Source organism: Quercus robur, chromosome 2 (assembly GCF_932294415.1).
Source record: "Quercus robur chromosome 2, dhQueRobu3.1, whole genome shotgun sequence".
Taxonomy (NCBI): domain Eukaryota; kingdom Viridiplantae; phylum Streptophyta; class Magnoliopsida; order Fagales; family Fagaceae; genus Quercus; species Quercus robur.
The window spans coordinates 8,797,860-8,819,811 of NC_065535.1; positions in this window are offsets into that span (position 1 = coordinate 8,797,860).

Below are 21,952 nucleotides of genomic sequence, written 5' to 3' on the forward strand. Positions count from 1 at the left end.
GAATTTTTAATATTACCCTATTAGTAGCTTCAGCTTGGCCGTTTCCTTGTGGGTAGTATGGGGTAGATCTTCCATGCTTGATGTGGTATGCTTCAGTTAATCCCTTCATATCTTTATTTATGAATGGGGTTCCATTGTCGCTGATCAATCTTCTGGGGATCCCGAACCTTGTAATGATGTGGTCTCGAATGAAATTTGCTACAGCTGCTCCAATAGCTTTTTTCAAAGGGATGGCCTCTACCCATTTTGTAAAGTACTCTGTGGCTGCCAGGATCCATATATAACTATTGGATGGAGGATTTATGGGCCCTATGAGATCGAGCCCCCAAGTATGAAAAGGTCATGGCGTCGTCATATCCTGTAGGACATTTGGGTGAGTGTGAATTGCATCTCCTAGGACTTGGCAAGCATGACATGTTTTGACCAACTCCTCAGAGTCTCTTTTCATCGTTGGCCAGTAATATCCCAACAACAGTAACTGCTTGTACAGCCTTCTCTTCCCTAGGTGACTTCCGCAATCTCTAGAGTGCACCTCTCTGACTACTTCTCTAGCTTCCTTTGGTCCCAGGCACCTGAGGGGATCCCCATGGTATCCCTTTTTGAATAAAATGTCGTTCTGCAAGAAATACCTGCACGCTAGTCTTTTGAACTTGTGGGCCAGTTCCCTGTCGGTTGGCAGGATCCCCCAAGCCAGGTATCCTATGAAAGGAACCCGCCAATCTTCTGCAATAAACACCGCGTAGCTTTCTTCTTTATCGATTGCCAAACGACATTCCTGGCATTTCCCCTGTATGATTGCTGCTTCCTTGTCCATATCTGGCCAGTAATACCCCATGCGTTGCATCCTTCTGTATAGGCTGACTTTTTCTGCAACTCCACATGCTTGGGCGTGTAATTCTTCTAGTTTCGACTTTCTTTCCTTCTCGGTGATACATCTGGACAGTATTCCTCCTGGCAGTCTTCTATACAATTCTCCTTCTATCTGAGTGTAATCCATTAGTTCTTTGATGTTCCCTCTAGGGCTCGCCTCTTTCATCCTTTCTTTGACTTCGTCCCTCCAGTCCCGCTGTTTAGATTCCCCGAGGTACATCCCTTGGAGGATCCTTACAATAGAATGTTCCTGCCTTCCTATTTTTATCAGCGTATCCCTCCCATTAAATGGTATTTGGGATCCCAGGGTGGCGAGAGCATCTGCAAACCTGTTTTCACTTCTTTGAGTGTATTCTATGCTGAAGGTTTGAAATTCCATCTCCAGCCTTTGTGCCCAAGTCCTGTAGGCTGCTAAGCTTTGTTCCCGTAATGCAAAGTCACCTTTCACTTGGGAGACTACAAGATTAGAATCTCTCAGCACTCTCATATGTTTCACTCCTATGCTGAGTGTTATAGTTAACCCAGTTAAGTATGCCTCATACTCAGCTGCATTATTAGAGCATGAGAAACCAAGCTTGAAAGACAGGGGCATGATATCCCCATTTTCACAGCTTAGTACAATTCCTACCCCATTTAAAGTTGCTGTAGCTGACCCGTCAAACCTCATGGTCCATTTCTTCCCTGGGATCTCCATCACTGCTACCTCACCAGGGATTTCTTCGCTCAGCGGGCCTTCTTCCTTCCCTGGGAATTGAGCTAGCAAATCTGCTATGGCCTGGCTCTTGACAGCCTTGGGAGTTCTTATACCTATATCATATTGTAAGAGCAACACTAGCCATTGTGCTATCCTTCCCGTGAAAATGGGCTGGTGCAGGAGTGCTTTTATGGGGTGGGACTTGGTTACCAAGAGGATTTGGTGTGCTGAGAAGTACCTCTTCAACCTTTGGGATGCATAAACGATCACTAGGCAGGCTTTCTCTATTCTGGGGTACCTGGTCTCGGTATCCTTGAGTGTTTTGCTTACATAATATATGGGCTGCTCATTTCCTTGGTCATCTTCTTGTGCCAGCAAAGCTCCTATTGCCTGAGAGTTTGATGCTAAGTATAGCAACAGAGTTCGCCCACGTACTGGTGCCTGGAGGGTGGGCAGATGATTCATAATGCCCTGAATTCTTTGAAAAGCTTCCTGCTGCTCTGTTCCCCAGGTAAATTCATTTCCCTTTTTCAATAGTTTGGATAGGCCTGCTGTAGCTAAGGCTAAACCAGGCACAAACCTCCTGATATAGGAGACCCTTCCCAGGAAGCTTTTGAGTTCCCTAACAGTAGTTGGTCTTCTCATCGTGGCAATAGCTATGGCCTTGGCTGGGTCCACGCTTATGCCTTTGTGATGTACCAGGAACCCAAGGAACTTTCCAGTAGACACTCCAAAGGCGCACTTCATGGGGTTCATATGTAACTTGTATTTCCTGCATCTTTCAAAGACTTGCTCAAGTATTTGGAAATGTCATGTTCTGGTTTTTTACTTGACCACAATATCGTCTACATAATCTTCCATCTCCTCATGCATCATGTCATGGAAAATGGCTGTCATGGTCCGTTGATACGTAGCCCCCGCATTTTTTAGGCCAAAGGGCATTACAGTGTAGTAAAAGTTCCCAATCGGAGTTCTGAATGCCGTCTTCTCTGCATCTTTGGCTGCCATGCGGATTTGGTTGTATCCACTGTACCCATCCATAAACGAGAACATTGAGTTTCCTGCAGCTGAATCTACAAGGAGGTCGATATTGGGCAAGGGGAACTCATCTTTAGGACATGCCTTGTTCAAGTTGCGAAAGTCTACACAGCAACGGATTTGACCATTTTTCTTCTTCACAGGTACAATGTTGGAAAGCCATTTTGGGTGTTGGATGGGTTTGATAAAACCAGCTGTTAGTAATTTCTTGACTTCTTGGACTATTTGAGCTTCTACCTCAGTGTGGAAGACCCTAGCTGGTTGGACTACTGGCCTCATCCCTGGGTCCACATTAAGAGAATGGACTACCAACTCCGGGTCTAGACCAGGCATCTCATCATAGGTCCATGCAAACACATCTCTATATTTTTGAAGCAAGGTTACCAGTTGTTCTCTTTCTTGAGCCACCAATTGACTGCTAATGAAAACAGGTTTTCGAGATCCTGGTTCTGTTCCCAAGTCTACTTCCTTTAGTTCTTCCTCAGGCTGAATCTGGGCCTCCTTAACTGGTTCTTCTGGGATTTCTTCTTGGGCCATCATGCAGCTTGGTGGTCCAGGACCTTCCTGCACAATGCAATCGGGTCCCGCGCACCTTCACAAACGATAAATTAGCCTTCCCCCAAGTTCCCGCACCACCACACATTCTCGGGATCCTGAAGAGTTGGGCTCTCTCTTTTGTCTTTTTCTTTCTAGAAGGTTTCTCAGGTCACGGGTGCCCCTTCCTCCTTCTTCTTCTTCTAGGATAGGTGCCCCCGGGGTGGGGTTCTCATCATCTGGCTCCAACTCATCATAAAACATCGTTTCTGCAAAGTTCACTTCTCCCTAGCTGAAAGGATTATGATTGGTAGGGATCCTTATGGGCCTCCCATTCAGTCTCCCTTTAATGCATTGATGGAATGTGGATGGAATAAGGCGATGTTTATGAAGCCACGGGCGTCCCAGCAACACGTGATAAGAAACTTCCGCATTAATCACATGAAACCTTGTCAGAGCTACTATTGACCCCACTCTTAAGGCTAGCTGCACGTATCCTTCTGTTGATTCTACCGATCCTCCAAATCCTGTTATCTCCATGGGAGCCCCCAGGATCCTTCTGTCAACTAAGCAAACAGCTTCCAGGGTACTTAAGGCTATGAGGTTGAGTGATGCCCCCGTATCCACCAATGCTCTTCTGACTTGAACACCATTTATGGTGGCCATGAGATAAAGGGGTCTACGGTGGTCTGGGTGCTCAATCTCCATGTCTTCATCAGTGAAGGTTATTGCATTGGTCGTTTCCAGGAAAGTTCGACTAACATGCGACTCAGCTGTAAAGCATTCCATCCCTGAATCTGCTGCTATGCTCATGAGAGACTCTGTGGCCACCCTTCTTACTTCTGGTCCGAATCCTAATTGATTGAATAGTGACCTGAACTTAGGATTCTTCTAGAGGGTTCTGACTGTGCTCGGGTGAAAGGATCCTTCAGATTCTCTTGCTTCTGCCGGGTTCCCGTGTATTACTACTGCTACCACCCCTTTTCCTTTGTGGTTAGGCAAGGGGTTCCTCTGCACTTCTGGCTCCTTTTGAGTGAGTTCCAAGGTTCCTTCTCTCAACTTTTTGTGGAAGAGTCTGCGAAGGGCCCAGCAGTCCTTAGTGGAGTGCTTCATATAATTATGGATTCTGCAAAATAAAGGATTCTTCCTTTCTTCTTCGGTTAGTGGCCTGGACACAGTGAATGGCCTGACAACCCCATCCCCAATCCATTTGTCTAGGACATGGCTTAACTCCTCAGCTGTGCATGGGATCACCGGTGGTTCCTCAAACACCTTCCTATCTGGTCTCTTCCTTTTCTCTCCTGCTGATGCTGTCATAGCTTGGGACGTGGGCAGCCTTTTTGTTCTCATGGTTTGCGCCGTCCTTCTGGTTCTCTGTAGCAGGTCAGCAAACTGTGTGATATATAAATTTTCAAGGTTGAGCTTATAATCAAAAAGCATGTTGGCTATACAGGTTTCCACGAGCTCCTTTTCTTCATGGTCTCCATAGCAGTCTAGGGACACATCTTCGAATCTTTTAATGAATTGAACAGGATCTTCTCCAGGTCTCTGCCTCACCATTTGCAGGTTCTGGAAAGTGATTTTGTCTTCACCAGGGTAATATTTGGCGCAGAATTTTTCCATCATCTCATCCCAGGTCTTGATGGACCCGGGTCTCAGCGTGGTGTACCAAGTGTATGCCCTATCCACTAAGGATTTGGCAAATTCCCTTAGACATAATTCTTTGTCTCCTGCATAGGGGCCCATAGTGTGGACAAAACTGCTCACATGTTCCACGGCACTTCCATTCCTCCCATCGAAAGGATGGAACTTTGGGGGTTCGTATCCCTTAGGATATGGTTTGCCAAGAAGTTCTGGAGGGAACGGGGGATCCCGAGAGAATTGCTTGGGGATCCCTGAGAGTTTTTCCCTTTCTTGCTCCAGGAGGGCATTGACGTCTGCCAGTGTCAAGTACTAAAGGTTGGCTCTTCCTCCCACTGTTGACCCTCCTTCTGGCTGTGTCCCATCTTGGTGGCCAATAGGGGGAATATTATCTCTGATTTCCTGTGTCCTGCCTTCTTTGAGAAGACGAACTTCTTGCTCCAGATCCTTTAACATTGTTGTCATCCTGGCCATTAGGTCTGGTTCCTGTCTTGCGTGTCTTTGTTCTGACACAACCTCCTGTTCTACCAAGGGTATCCCACCTCCTTGCCTGGAGACTTCCTCGTTTTCTCCTACAGGCTCAGAGGCCGTAGGTGGCACATTAGTTCCTTTGCTGTTTCTTTGTCTTTGAGGCATTCTCTGTGAAGGGGTTGTTTCTTCCTTCTTCTTTGCCCAGTCCCCAGTGGAGTCGCCAAAATGTGAGAGTACCTTTTTCGGGATACTCAGGCCCAAGGATCCCGGGCTTGAATGAAAAGGAAGGATTTGGTGGACCGGGCCTTGACTCACCGCAGCTAACGAGCTGTTTAAGAATCAAGTGAATGCAGAGAATACTTTTGACAATATACAGAAAAATGACAAACAAGGATATCGAAGAGTGCCAAAAATTAACAACGTAAGTTTAGAAGGAAAGAAAAAACAGGATTAGCAAGACGATAAAAAAGTGTTGTGGGGATCCTGGGAATTATGAAACAGTATTTCATTAATACATTATCTGTTTGATTACAGAAAGCTCACTAGAACGTGATACAAGGTCCAATCAAGCTCAAAAATTGCAGTCTTGAATGGCTATTTCAGCCTTCAAAACTTGCAAAGTTTGATTCTCGTTGAATCCGAGTATGTGCAATAGTGGCCTTTATAGGATATCGGGAAGCAGTATTTGTTTTTCCCTTAGTATTTTCTTTCTGCACAGATTTTTCTGATAGTTTTTTCCTAGAGAATTTCTTCTTTCTTGCGTTTCTTTCTTTTTTTCTCGCTGCCTTCTTCACAACCCATCCCCTCCTTTTATAATGGAGTTTTCTGGGCGTCCCAGGGAACCGTTGGTTCCCCTGTTTTGTTCTTTTGCAAACAAAGCATGTTCTGTCCCCATCGTCTCGGTAAGTCCCTTTTCCATTTTCTCTCATTCTTTCCTTCTCTTGGTTCTGATTCCTTCGAAAGCTTCTGGTTGGCCATCCTCTTTGGGACGTGCTGAGGTATGCCCTTCTCGGCATCCCCATTTCTGGCGTCTTCCTCTTTTCCCTTTCTTTCCTATTTGGGTGGAATCCTGTTCTGCCATTTTTGAAAGTCATTTGTTACCATTCTTCTTCCCTGTCCTGGTTCCCCGAGGCCCTTTTTCTATCTGTGCCATGAGAGGTCGCTAGCGTTTTTTGCTTTTATTTCTTGTTTTTCTTCTTCTGTCTTCTTTCTATCGATCTGTCCCAGTCTTCCTTTTTATTTGTGCTTGAAGGGATCTGCGCTTATTGAGGATCCTTACTTTTTTATACTTTGCCGTGGTCTCTTTTTTGGATGCTCCTTTCTTTTCTGGGCTTCAGGATCCTCTGGGCCTTCCTTTTATTCTCCCATGGGTCATCCGTATCTATTGCTTTGGGCTTAGCCTGAATTTTTCCTTTTGGGCTTGACTTGTTCTTTTGTTTTGGGCTTATTTTATTATGACCTTTTTTTAGACCTCAACAAAGGTCAAGCGGCAGGGGATCCTTTCTTCTTTGACTGTGCCTGTTATTCCTCCGGATGCCTCCCTGTTGGCTGGCCTCATTCCTTACTTATTTTAGATTTACTTAAACAATTTGGGGTTGTATAAGTTTTTTTTTTGAACATTGCTTTCCTCTTTGTTTGTGTTTCAAAACTGCTTCTCATTTCTTAGTATGTGAATCTGCCTTTTGCTTTGATATATTGCATTTTCTTTCCTATGAATTTCTTTCTTTTCTTTCCTGAGTCCTGGACCATGGTTTTCACAGGCTTCACTGTAAGTTCTGGTCCAGGTACCCGGTAATCTATTATGCAAGTACTGAACTGGGTACACTAGTATCCTTTCCTATATATTTTTTTTTTGAGATACGGTCCCAGTTCATGAACTTTGACAGGTTCCCCTTTTGCCAAGTGCTAGGCTAGGTATCCTGGATACTTTACTTTTATCTGTGATCCTAGACCTATGCACTTGGAACTGTCTGTGGGATATCTGAAATTATCTGTGAGGTGGATCCTGGGCCATATGTAAAAGGGTATTACATACCTTTTTTTTTTACTCAGGTATCCTTCCTTAAATCTATCCAAACTTGGTCTTTGCAGTATTTAAAGAAAGACTTAAATGTTGAAGAAACAGGAACTTCATTAAAACATGGTCATTTTTAAGGAACAAAGAAAAAATCATTTAGTGCAGTATTGACCACAAAGTGTCAATATATGTTCCTGAACAAAATCATTTTAGACCGAAATTCATGATAAAGGCTGAAATAAAAAGATAAAATAAAAAAAACTTAACAGATAGTGAAGCTGGTAAAAGGACCCTGAAGTACCGGGATCCCCTCATCCTTATGCATAGTATTGCTTCTGCCATTTCCCGTTTATGCGTTCTGTCAAGATTGTCCCATCTTCTTTGGTAAGGTAATAATACCCACTCTCATGAGCTGCATTGATGATGTAGGGTCCTTCCCATTTTGGAGTGAACTTGGAAGGCCCTGGCAGGTTCCTCCTCACGTGCTCCGCCATCCTTAGTACTAATTGCCCTTCAGTGAACACTCTTGGGCGTACTGCTTGTGCGTATGCTCTAGTCATTCTTTGCTGGTATCTCTGGCTCCTTTTCTTAGCCAGCTCTCTTTCTTCTTCTACCCCTTCCAGATCTGCTAGCCTCTTTTCATTGTTTGTGTCCTCACTTTCTCCTTGATTTTCCTCCAGAACTACCCTTGGTGTAGGAATGACTAACTCCACGGGGCTGATGGCTTCTATTCCATAGACCAGGGAGAATGGGGAGAATCCTGTGGCTGTCTTTACAGAGCTTCTACATGCCCAAAGCACATCTGCCAGATGGTCACTCCATTTCCCTCCATACTCATGCTTCATTTTCTTAAGGATCTTCAACATTACCCTATTAGTAGCTTCAGCTTGGCCATTTCCTTGTGGGTAGTATGGGGTAGATCTTCCATGCTTGATGTGGTATATGCTTCAGTTAACCCCTTCATATCTTTGTTTATGAATGGGGTCCCGTTGTCACTGATCAATCTTCTGGGGATCCCGAACCTTGTAATGATGTGGTTTCGAATGAAATTTGCTACAGCTGCTCCAGTAGCTTTTTTCAAAGGGATGGCCTCTACCCATTTTGTAAAGTACTCTGTGGCTGCCAGGATCCATATATAACCGTTGGATGGAGGGTTTATAGGCCTTATGAGATCAAGCCCCCAAGTATGAAAAGGCCATGGCGTCGTCATATCCTGTAGGACATTTGGGTGAGTGTGAATTGCATCTCCCAGGACTTGGCAAGCATGACATGTTTTGACCTGCTCCTCAGAGTCTCTTTTCATCATTGGCCAGTAATATCCCAACAATAGTAACTGCTTGTACAGCCTTCTCTTCCCCGGGTGACTTCCACAATCTCCATAATGTACTTCTCTGATTACTTCTCTAGCTTCCTTTGGTCCCAGGCACCTGAGAGGATCCCCATGGTATCCCTTTTTGAATAAGATGTCGTTTTGCAAGAAATACCTGCCTGCTAGCTTTTTGAACTTGTGGGCCAGTTTCCTTTCGGTTAGCAAGATCCCCTGAGCCAGGTATCCTATGAAAGGAACTCACCAATCTTCTGCAATAAACACCGCGTAGCTTTCTTCCTTATCAATTGCCAAACGACACTTCTGGCATTTCTCCTGTATAATTGCTGCTTCCTTGTCCATATCTGGCCAGTAATACCCCATGCGTTGCATCCTTCTATATAGGCTAACCTTTTCTGCAACTCCACATGCTTGGGCGTGTAATTCTTCTAGTTTCGACTTTCCTTCCTTCTTGGCGATACATCTGGACAATATTCCTCCTGGCAGCCTTCTATACAATTCTCCTTCTATCTGAGTGTAATCCTTTAGTTCTTTGATGTTCCCTCTAGGCCCTGCCTCTTTCATCTTTTCTTTGACTTCGTTCCTCCAGTCCCACTGTTTGGACTCTCCGGGGTACATCCCTTGGAGGATCCTTACAATAGAACGTTCCTGCCTTCCTATTTTTATCAGCGTATCTCTCCCATTAAATGGTATTTGGGATCCCAGGGTGGTGAGTGCATCAGCAAACCTGTTTTCACTTCTTTGAGTGTACTCTATGCTAAAGGTCTGAAATTCCATCTCCAGCCTTTGTGCCCAAGTCCTGTAGGCTGCTAAGTTTTGTTCCCGTAATGCGAAGTCACCTTTCACTTGGGAGACTACAAGATTGGAATCTCCCAACACTCTCATATGTTTCACTCCTATGCTGAGTGCTATAGTCAACCCAGTTAAGTATGCCTCGTATTCAGCTGCATTATTAGAGCATGAGAAACCAAGCTTGAAAGACAAGGGCATGATATCTCAATTTTCACAGCTTAGTACAATTCCTACCCCATTTGAAGTTGCTGTAGCTAACCTGTCAAACCTCATGGTCCATTTCTTCCCTGGGATCTCCATCACTGCTACCTCACCAAGGATTTCTTCGCTCAGTGGGCCTTCCTCCTTTCCTAGGAATTGAGCTAGCAAATCTGCTATGGCCTGGCTCTTGACAGCCTTGGGAGTTCTTATGCCTATATCATATTGAGAGAGCAATACTAGCCATTGTGTTATTCTTCCCGTGAGAAGGGGCTGGTGCAGGAGTGCTTTTATGGGGTGGGACTTGGTTACCAAAAGGATTTGGTGAGCTGAGAAGTACCTCTTTAGCCTTTGGGACGCATGAATGATCACTAAGCAGGCTTTCTCTATTCTGGGTACCTGGTCTCGGTATCCTTGAGTGTTCTGCTTACATAATATACAGGCTGCTCATTTCCTTGGTCGTCTTCTTGTGCCAGCAAAGCTCCTATTGCCTGGCAGTTTGATGCTAAGTATAGTAGCAGAGGTCGCCCACGTACTGGTGCCTGGAGGGTGGGCAAATGATTCATGATGCCCTGAATTCTTTGAAAAGCTTCCTGCTGCTCCATTCCCCAGGTAAATTCATTCCCCTTTTTCAACAGTTTGGATAGACCTGCTGTAGCCGAGGCTAAACCAGGCACAAATCTTCTAATATAGGAGACCCTTCCCAGGAAGCTTTTGAGTTCCCTAACAGTAGTTGGTCTTCTCATTGTGGCGATAGCTGTGGCCTTGGCTGGATCCACACTTATGCCTTTGTGATGTACCAGAAACCCAAGGAACTTTCCAGCAGACACTCCAAAGGCGCACTTCATGGGGTTCATACGTAACTTGTACTTCCTGCATCTCTCAGAGACTTGCTCAAGTACTTGGAAATATCATGTTCTGGTTTTTGACTTGACCACAATATCATCTACATAATCTTCCATCTTCTCATCCATCATGTCATGAAAAATGGCTGTCATGGTCCGCTGATACGTAGCCCCCGCATTTTTGAGGCCAAAGGGCATTACAGTGTAGTAAAAGTTCCCAATCGGAGTTCTGAATGCCATCTTCTCTGCATCTTTGGCTGCCATGCGGATTTGGTTATACCCACTATACCCATCCATAAATGAGAACATTGAGCTTCCTGCAGCTGAATCTACAAGAAGGTCGATATTGGGCAAGGGGAATTCATCTTTAGGACATGCCTTGTTCAAGTTACGAAAGTCTACACAGCAACGGATCTGACCGTTTTTCTTCTTCACAGGTACAATGTTGGAAAGCCATTTTGGGTGTTGGATGGGTTTGATAAAACCAACTGTTAGCAATTTTTTGACCTCTTGAACTATTTGAGCTTCTACCTCAGTGTGGAAGACCCTAGCCAGTTGCACTACTGGCCTCATCCCTGGGTCCACATTAAGAGAATGGACTACCAACCCTGAGTCTAGACCAGGCATCTCATCATAGGTCCATGCGAACATATCTCTGTATTTTTGAAGCAAGGTTACCAGTTGTTCTCTTTCTTGCGCCACCAATTGACTGCTAATGAAGACAGGCTTTCGGGATCCCGGTTCTATTCCCAAATCTACTTCCTTTAATTCTTCCTCAGGCTGAATCTGGGCCTCCTTAACTGGTTCTTCTGGAATTTCTTCTTAGGCCATCATGCAGCTTGGTGGTTCGAGACCTTCCTACACAATGCATTCGGGTCCCGCGCACCTTCACAAACGATAGATTAGCCTTCCCCTAGGTTCCCGCACCACCACACATTCTCAGGGTCCTAAAGAGCTGGGCTCCCTTTTTTGTCTTTTTCTTTCCAGAAGGTTTCTCAGGTCACGGGTGCCCCTCCCTCCTTCTTCTTCTAGGATAGGTGTCCCTGGGGTCCCCGGGGTAAGGTTCTCAACATCTGGCTCCAATTCATCATAAAACATCATTTCTGCAAAGTTCACTTCTCCCTGACTGAAAGGATTATGGTTGGCAGGGATCCTTATGGGCCTCCCATTCAGTCTCCCTTTAATGCATTGATGGAACATGGATGGAATAAGGCGATGTTTATGAAGCCACGGGCGTCCCAGCAACACATGATAAGAAACTTCTGCATTAATTACATAAAACCTTGTCAGGGCTACTATTGGCCCTACCCTTAAGGCTAGCTGCACGTATCCTTCTGTTGATTCCACCGATCCTCCAAATCCTGTTATTTCCATGGGAGCCCCCAGGATTCTTCTGTCAACTAAGCCAATGGCTTCCAGTGTACTCAAGGCTATGAGATTGAGTGATGCCCCCGTATCCACCAGTACTCTTCTGACTTGAACGCCGTTTATGGTGGCCATTAGATAAAGGGGTCTATGGTGGTCTGGGTGCTCAATCTCCATGTCTTCATCAGTAAAGGTTATTACATTGGTTGTCTCCAGGAAAGCTCGACTAGCATGTGACTCTGCTGTAAAGCATTCCATCCCTGAATCTGCTGCTATGCTCATGAGAGACTCTGTGGCCACTCTTCTTGCTTCTGGTCCGAATCCTAATTGATTGAATAGTGACCTGAACTTAGGATTCTTCTGGAGGGTCCTGACTGTGCTTGGGTGGAAGGATCCTTCAGATTCTCCTGCTTCTGCCGGGTTCCCATGTATTACTACTGCTACCACCCCTTTTCCTTTGTGGTTAGGCAAGGGGTTCCTCTGCACTTCTGGCTCCTTCTGAGTGAGCTCCAGGGTTCCTTCTCTCAACTTTTTGTGGAAGAGTCTACGAAGGGTCCAGCAATCTTTGGTGGAGTGCCTGACATAATTATGGATTCTGCAAAATAAAGGATTCTGCAAAATAAAGGATTCTTCCTTTCTTCTTCAGTTGGTGGCCTGGACACAATGAATGGCCTAACAACCCCATCTCCGATCCATTTGTCTAGGACATGGCTTAACTCCTCATATGTACATGGGATTACTGGTGGTTCCTCGAACACCTTCCCATCTGGTCTCTTCCTTTTCTCTCCTACTAATGCTGTCATAGCTTGGGACACGGGCAGTCTTTTTGCCCTCATGGTTTGCACCGTCCTTCTGGTTCTCTGTAGCAGGTCAGCAAACTGCGTGATACATAGATTTTCAAGGTTGAGCCTATAATCAAAAAGCATGTTGGCTATACAGGTTTCCACAAGCTCCTTTTCTTCATGGTCCCCGTAGCAGTCTAGGGACACATCTTCAAATCTTTTAATAAATTGGACGGGATCCTCTCCAGGTCTCTGCCTCACCATTTGCAGATTTTGGAAAGTGATCTTGTCTTCACCAGGGTAATATTTGGCGCAGAATTTTTCCATCATCTCATCCCAGGTTTTGATGGACCCGGGTCTCAGCGTGGTGTACCAAGTGTATGCCCTATCCACTAAGGACTTGGCGAACTCCCTTAGACATAATTCTCTGTCTCCTGCATAGGGGCCCACAGTGTGGACAAACCTACTCACATGTTCCACGGTACTTCCATTTCTTCCATCAAAAGGATGGAACTTTGAGGGTTCGTACCCCTTAGAGTATGGTTTGCCAAGAAGTTCTGGAGGGAACGGGGGATCCCGAGAGAATTGCTTAGGGATCCTTGAGAGTTTTTCCCTTTCTTGCTCTAGGAGGGCATTGACATCTGCCAGTGTTAAGTACTGAGGGTTGACTCTTCCTCCCACTGCTGACCCTCCTTCTGGCTGCGTCCCATCTTGGTGGCCAGTAGGGGGAACATTGTCTTTGATTTCCTGTATCCTGCCCTCTTTGAGAAGACGAACTTCTTACTCCAGATCCTTCAACATTGCTGTCATCCTGGCCATGCGGTCTGGTTCCTGCCTTGCGTGTCTTTGTTCTGACACCACTTCCTGTTCTACCAAAGGTATCCCACCTCCTTGCCTGGAAGCTACCTCGTTTTCTCCTACGGGCTCAGAGGCCGTAGGTGGCACATTAGTTCCTTTGCTGTTTCTTTGTCTTGGAGGCATTCTCTGTGAAGGGATTACTTCTTCCTTCTTCTTTGCCCAGTCCCCAGCGGAGTCGCCAAAATGTGAGAGTGCCTTTTTTGTGACACTCAGGCCCAAGGATCCCGGGCCTAAATGAAAAGGAGGATTTGGTGAACCGGGCCTTGACTCACCGCAGCTAACGAGCTGTTTAAGAATCAAGTGGGATGCAAAAGATGCTCTTGACAATATAAAAAATGGCAAGCAAGGATATCGAAGAGTGCCAAAGATTAACAAGGTAAATTCAAAAGGAAAAGAAACAGGATTAGTAAAGCGATAAGAAATTAATGCTGAGAGGATCCTGGGAAATATGATGCATGTTTCATTAATACATTATCTGTTGGATTACAGAAAGCTCACTAGGACGTGATACAAGGTTCAATCAAGCTCAAAAATTACAGTCTTGAATGGCTATTTCAGCCTTCAAAACTTGCAAAGTTTGATTCTCGTTGAATCCAAGTATGTGCAATAGTGGCTTTTACAGGATACCGGGAAGTAATGTTTGTTTTTCCCTTAGTATTTTCTTTTCTCCACAGATTTTTTCTGATAGTTTTTCTAGAAAATTTCTTCTTTCTTGTGTTTCTCTCTTTTTTCGCTGCCTTTTCTTCACAACCCATCCCCTCCTTTTATAATGGAGTTTTTTGGTCTTCCCGGGGAATCGTTGGTTCCCCTGTTTTGCTCTTTTGCAAACAGAGCACGTCATGTTCCCATCGTCTCGGTAAGTCCCTTTTCCGTTTTTTCTCATTCTTTTCTTCTTTCAGCTCTGATTCTTTTGAAAGTTCCTGGTTGGCCATCTTCTTTGGGACATGCTGAGGTATGCCCTTCTCGGCATCCCCATTTCTGGTGTCTTCCACTTTTCCCCTTTTCTTTCCCATCTGGGCGGAATCCTGTTCTGCCATTTTTGAAAGTCGTTTGTTATCATTCTTCTTCCTTGTCCTAGTTCTCCGAGGCTTTTTTCTGTCTGTGCCATGAGAGGTCGCTCGCGTTCTTTTTGCTTTTGTTTTCTTCTTCTGTCTTTTTCTATCGAGCTGTCCTAGTCTTTCTTTGTCTTTGTGCCTGAAGGGATCTGAGCCTCTTGGTAGTTCCTGAGGATCCTTGCTTCTTATCCCTTGCCGTGGTTCTTTTTTTTTTATATACTTCTTTGTCAGAGCTTCAGGATCCTCTGGGCCTTTCTTTTATTCCCTCATGGGTCTCCTGTATCTACTACTTTGGGCTTAGCTTGATTTTTCCTTTTGGGCTTGACTTATTCTTTTTGGGCTGATTTCACTATGATCCTTTTTAGACCTCAACAATAATTCTCTTGAATATGTTTGAATGTTCTTAATTGTTCTTATGTGTTCTTCACATATTCTTGACTATTCATCACATGTTTATGCATATCACTAGATTTAATCTTAAATCCACATCAAAAATATAAAAAAACATGTTTGTTTAATAATTCTTTCAAATCATTGTGTCTAGGTTATCACCATCCACAAACTTTAAATTCAACATGTAAATTGATTAACATATTGGATGATATGATATGAATGTTGGCCACTATAGTCTAGAAGACCGGTTTCACCGGGTAAGGTGGGTGCCTAACACCTTCCCACCTTGTAACATAGCCTCCGAACTTAGATCAAGGGTTAGTAGATCAAATGTTTATCCATGTAATTTTTTATTTTTAAATTGTAACTAGAAAACAAAGCCATGTACTTTATCTTAGATTGTATCTAGGACTAAAACCATGTAATTTCCTATGATCAATGTAAATTCAATTTCAAATAAATAAAATGAGGAATTTTTCAATTTTGGTTTTCTTATTTATTCCAATAATTAAATAAGTGGCGACTCCATTGTAAAACTCTTAATCTAAAGGGGAAAATATAACTAGTCGAACCTCCATTTTGAGAGGCAATAACATGACTCCACCCATTCACGTGGGTTTGGCCCAATATCCTATAAAAATGGGCCAAGTCCGCAGTCTCTCACATGTTCACAATATTTTCACAATATTTTATAACAAATATTATGTGGCAAGTTGTTATGAGTTGTTATTGAAGGAGTAGAAAAGTAACTTCACTGGTAGGTTCAAATTAGAACCAATAACAGCTATCTATGATTTGTTTTGAAAATGTTGTGGACAAAACACCTCACCTGTTTAAAATCCAACTATTTAAAAGCATTTGTGATCAATTCCAATTTCCAAAAGTGTTAACTTCGTATTGTACTTAGTTTTTCCGCATAGGCCCTCTTGTTATTACCAATTGGCCCACTTGCATGTAAAAGCATTCACATCCGGTCTTTCATATGCCATATGTTGGAATATTTTAGCATCAAGGCACAAAAATGATGCATTACCCGATTTGGTAATTGTAAAAATAAAATATTCATTTTTATTTCTTTCTTTCTCTTTGTCTCTGACTCACTTCTCTCTCTGTCTTGTACTCATTCCTCTCTCTTCTTCATCTTCTCTATTTTCTCTCCATTTCTCCCTCTTCTATTTTCTCTCCGTTCTTCTATGTCTCTTGGCATGGCGTGGTAAATCTTGTTGGCTATAAAGTCCAAGATCCAACAAGAGTTTTCTATATTTTCGATGCATTGAAAGAAATTAGAAATCTACATTCTTGGCAAGGCTGAGCAACCTGTCGTTAATGGGTTTGCTTGTCAGTGTGGTGGCATGTTTGTCGTCAAAATCGGCGCGTTGGGTTTGCTGCCATGGGTAATGAGTTTGCTAATCGGTGTGTTGGCATGGTTGTCAACGAGATCAGAGTGATGGGTTTTAAGATCGGCGTGGTTGTCAGCGAGATAGGTGGTGGTTTTTTTGTGGTTCCTGCAGTAGGTTTCTCTTGGTGGTTGTCGGCGTGGGTTTCATCTAAGGTTGTCAGCATGGGTTTCTCTTGGTGATTCTTGCAATGGTTGCTTTTTTGTGGTTGTTCTTTTTTTTTTCATTTCTTTTTTATAGAAACTTTTGTGGTTTTTGGTAGTGGGTTTGGTGGTTTTTTTAATGGGTTTTGGTGGTTGGAATGGTGATGGCATGGGGTACTGTGATTATGGTGGTGGTTGCTAGCCGGTGCCGTGGTGGGTTTGTGTGGTGGTGGCTGGGTTTTTTTGCTTAGTGTCATGGCTGGGTTTGCTTGGTGATGGTGGTAGCTAGGCAGGGTTTGCTTGGTGATGGTGGTAGCTGAGTTTTCCTGTGGTGGCATAGTTTTTTTAATTATTTTTTATGAAGAGGAAGAGAGACAGAGAAAGAGGAGAAAGAGGAGAGGAAAAGAGAGAAATAGATGGTGATATTAATATTTTAATGAATAGTTGAGATAAATAAGAAATGGGATGTTGGATGTATTGTAAAATGGTATGGTATAATTGATAAAATAGCTTTTTGAGATGGTAAAATAGAATAGTAGGAAGATTGCGGATGTGAATGCTTTAAGGTACCAGTCAATTACGAAGGACTCAGAGACGTATATTTAAAACTCCATCCATCTTAAAAGCCTAGTTTGTGAATGATTAAATCTAATAAAATGAAAAGTTTATTTAAAGATTAAGATTTTATTTCTTAAATTTAACAACGTATAAAATGTCACGTCATTTAAAATGTTAAAGATTATTTCACTAGTTATAAGGTTATATTCATATATTTAATTTGAGTCAAGAAATTATCCTTTTGAACCCCAATTAATGGAATAAAATAATGGAACCACCAAATTGACTCTTCTACAATTTAAATGAAAATTTTGTCCTTAAAATAATAGCTAAGGTTGACCATATATCCAACATATTGTGAGAGACCGCAAAAGTGCCTCTCAAAAAAGGAGATTTTGATGCTTTTAAGGACATCTCTCTTTTTGGGTAAGTGGTGTGAAGTCGCCACTTATTTTTTTTATACAAAAAATAAGAAAAACTAAATATAAATACAGGACTGAATTATTCCTTTATCATTGATTGAATAAAAAAATACATATTTGAAAATTTGAAAAATTACATGGTTTGGGTTCTAGTTACAAACTACCAAATAATTACATGGCTTTTTGTCCTAGTTACAAACTACCCAAAATAAAAATAAAGACAAGGCTTAGATCTACTTATCCAAATACCTAAATTCGGAGGCTAGGTTACGGAATGGGAAGGTGTTAGGCACCCATTCCGCCTAGACAGAGTCTGGTCTTCTAGACTCTTGTGACCTATGTACCCCTTTTATGCATGCTATTATATGTCGCACATGTAAAACAAAACTAAATCACACAAATTTATTTATGAATGCATCCTCTTCTTTGTTTGAAAAAATCAGATCTATTGTTGTGAGTAAAAGAATTTGATTTCAGTTTATAAAAAATCATATCTGCGTTTGTTGTGTAAAAAAAAAAAAGGTTTTTGGAGAGAAAATTCAAATCTGTGTTTATTTAATTAAAACAAAGTCTTTTGGTTTTTTTTTTTTTTAAAAAAAAGATCTGTTTTTAAGAACTTAGAAAAAAGAAAAATATTTTTTGAGAAGAGGGTTTCATTCATGAAATAAATTTATGCTACATATTTTGGACAAAATAAACACAATAAATACAATCAAGCATGATCTTTTCCTTTATTTCAAAATCCGCATATGTTAAAAAAATTAGGTCTATATCTAAGGAAGACACAAATTAGCTTTTGACTTAAGAAAAATTTAGATCTACATCTAATGAAGATGCAGACTAATTTTTAATTTAACAAAAAATTCAGATCTGCGTCCAATGAAGATGCAGATCCGCTTTATTTTGAGAAAAATTCAGATCTACATCTAAGGAAGATGCAGATCTGTTTTTATTTTAAGAAAAATTCAAATCTACACCTAATGAAGATGCAGATCCGTTTTTATTTTAAGAAAAATTCAAACGTACATCTAATGAAGATGTAGATCCATTTTTATTTTCAGAAAAATTCAAATCTACATCTAATGAAGATGCAAATCCGTTTTATTTTGAGAAAAATTCAGATCTACATCTAAGGAAGATGCAAATCTATTTTGATTTTGAGAAAAATTCAGATCTACATCTATTAAAGATGCAGATCCGTTTTTATTTTGAGAAAAATTCAGATCTACATCTAATGAAGATGCAGATCTGTTTTTAGTTTTAAGAAAAAGAATTGATTACTTGCAGATCTTTGAAATTAAGAAAGAGATCATAACAATTATAAAAGATTCAAGATCATGCTGTAAATAAAACAATAATTCATGATATGAATATTTGAAACAACTAAACTAAAAAAATAAACATGCATCATCGCAACAAGAGAAGCATAAGAAAAAGGGTTAAGAAAAAACCTCTTGCATGGAGCACTCTTCTTCTTGAGAGGATATTTTAGGGTTCAAAGAAATTTATGCAATTATCTTTGAAATCTAAAAACCCTAATTTAAGAGAGAATACCAAAAAAAGGGAGTGAGAAATTTGAGAGTGCTAAAGGGTGTCTCTCCTTGAGCGTAAAAGAATGTGCTGAATTTTAAGATCTAGTCCGTATTTATAGAGACTGGAATGCTTAAAAAATAAGCAACGATGGGTAGAATGTGAATCGGGACGTGTCTTTTTGCAAAAAAGTCAAAAAGGGTGTGCCTTATCGCGGCACCTAAAGATAATTGAGCCAAAGCCCAAAAGAGTGCAATTCGGCACTTTTAAAGTGTCATTCGGCCCTCCTAAAGTGCCAAATGGTACTCTTAGGTGCTGATCCACTTTCATGTTCAAGTGCGTTTTGGACTCATTTTTTAGGTTTTCTTGAGCTAGGCCTTGCACTTAGACATGCTTTCAAACCGTATTCTAAGATTTTTATCTTTTTTCTGGATAATTCAAGTCTTTTCAGGAAAAATTATCTTGTAGATAAATACCATAAAATAAATCTTAATAAAGTTCAGATTATCCACAATTTTATTGTTGTCTAATTATCCCTTTTATTCCTATGCAAGCAATCCTATTTTAAACAATAATTATCAACCAATCACAAAATTATTTAATTAATTTTAATTGTTTAACCATTCAGAATTAATTTAAACGAATCATGCGTAGTTGACTCTACCTAGACACAATGCATGCTAACCGTGCAAACTTCATCATGTGATATCTTTTGATCTGATAGTCCGATTTGGAAACTAAACACACCGTTGTAACCATTAGAATCTCAAGATAATTTTTATGATATGCAATGAATGAATTAATACAATCATGAATTTTGGGATATATGGATGGTCATTCCAATCATTTTCCTTAATTAAATCATGAGTGCAAAATCAAGTGTTTACAGAATGCCCCTCATTGACAGAACTTGGAAAACGAATATCAATGTAAAACAAAGACACTAATTTTAGCGGCCATGATTTAATTGAGGTTTAATTTTCAAAGATTACCTAGCCCCTGAACCTAAAAGTTTGGAAAATAGAATTAGTGCCTTACCTTTTGACAAAAAATGAAAATTCTTGACCTAGCTAGTAGCTGATCACTCTGGAAATGATTCTTGATAATTGATATGATCAAGAGGCTTTTCATTCCTAATCTTGGTAATGGAGTTGTCTACAACCGAGGGGCTTTTGAACCTCGATCTTGACGATAGGAATTGTTTACGATCTCGATCTTGATGAAGGAAATGCCTGCGACCAAAGAATCTGATCTTGACAAGGAAATGTCTGAAACCAAAGGACTTGATCTTGACAAAGGTAGTGTCTGCGACCAAAGGACTTGATCTTGACAAAGGTGGTGTCTACGACCAAATGACTTGATCTTGACGAAGGTGATGTCTGGCCACGATCTTGATCTTGACTACGTAAATGTCTGTGACCAATGGATTTGATCTTGACTGAGGAAATGTCTACGACCACGATCTTAATCTTGACTATGTAAATGTCTGCGACCAATGGAACTAATCTTGACTGAGGAAATGTCTGGGACCATAATCTTGATCTTGTCTACGTAAATGTCTACAACCAATGGATCTAATCTTGACTGAGGAAATGTATGCGACCAATGGATCTAATCTTGATTGAGGAAATGTCTGCGACCACAATCTTAATCTTGACTACGTAAATGTCTGCGACCAATGGATCTGATCTTGACTGAGGAAATCGAGGGCTTCTCATCCTTGAAACCAAGTTGTTGCCTGCAAAAGCCAAAATTTGAAATTAGTCTCTAACTGATGAATGTTTTGTTGTTCCCTTGCTTTTTTGAAATGTGTGATTTTCATTTGTCCCTATTTTATTTGAATTTTAAACTAGGGATTTTGAAAATTTGTGACTTGAAATTTTGAAACTTGAAATTTAGAGTTTGGAATTTGGAATTTGCAATTTGAAATTTGAAAACTGAAGATTTGAATTTAAAAATAAAAAATAAAATAAAATAAAAAAAATCGGGCATTGAGAATGTGGAATTTTTAAACTTGGGAATGAAAATTTGGGATTTGGAGTTTGAAACAAAACTTGATAATTTGAACTTGAAGTTTTATCCTCAACCTATTCCAAAAAAAATTCATCCTTATTATTATTTTTTTTTTTTTTTTTGAAAACTTGATTTTTTTATTCTTCTCTCTTCATGATGTGGTTTCGATTTTTTTTTTTTTTAAGAATGGAAAAGAAAAGATTTTTTTTTTTTTTTTTTTTTGAGTTGATTGAGTCAACTTAGTTAGACTAAATTGACTCAGTAACTCAGCTGACTCTTTAATGTGGGGGCCAAAATTCATCATATCTCTCTTTCTTTTTCTTTTTCTTTTTTGCTTCCTCCTTCATCACCTTCTCTTCCTCCATTATCATACAACATCTCAACAAACATAAATAAACAAACAAACAACAATATCATGCAAGACCATGCAAAACTAGAGTACATATTTGGTCACTTAAGTCTAAGACGAAACTTAGCCCTCGACATCCCTAGTGGAGTCGCCATTATGAGAGACCGCAAAAGTGTCTCTCAAAAAAAAGAGATTTGAATGCTTTTAAGGGCATCTCTCTTTTTGAGTAAGTGGTGTGAAGTCACCACTTATTTAATAATTTAAAAAAAAAAAACTAAATATAAATACATGACTGAATTGTTCCTTTATCATTGATTGAATAAAAAAATACATATTTGAAAATTTGAAAAATTACATGTCTTTGGGTCCTAGTCACAAACTACTAAATAATTACATGACTTTTTGTCCTAGTTACAAACTACCAAATAATTACATGGTTTTTTGTCCTAGTTAAAAACTACCGAAAATAAAAATAAAGACAAGGGTTAGATCTACTTATCCAAAGACCCAAATTCAGAGGTTAGGTTACCGAATGGGAAGATGTTAGGCACCCATTCCACCCAAACAAAGTTTAGTCTTCTATACTCTTGTGACCTACGTACTCCTTTTATGCATGCTATGAATGATATGTTGCACATGTAAAACAAAACTAAATCACAC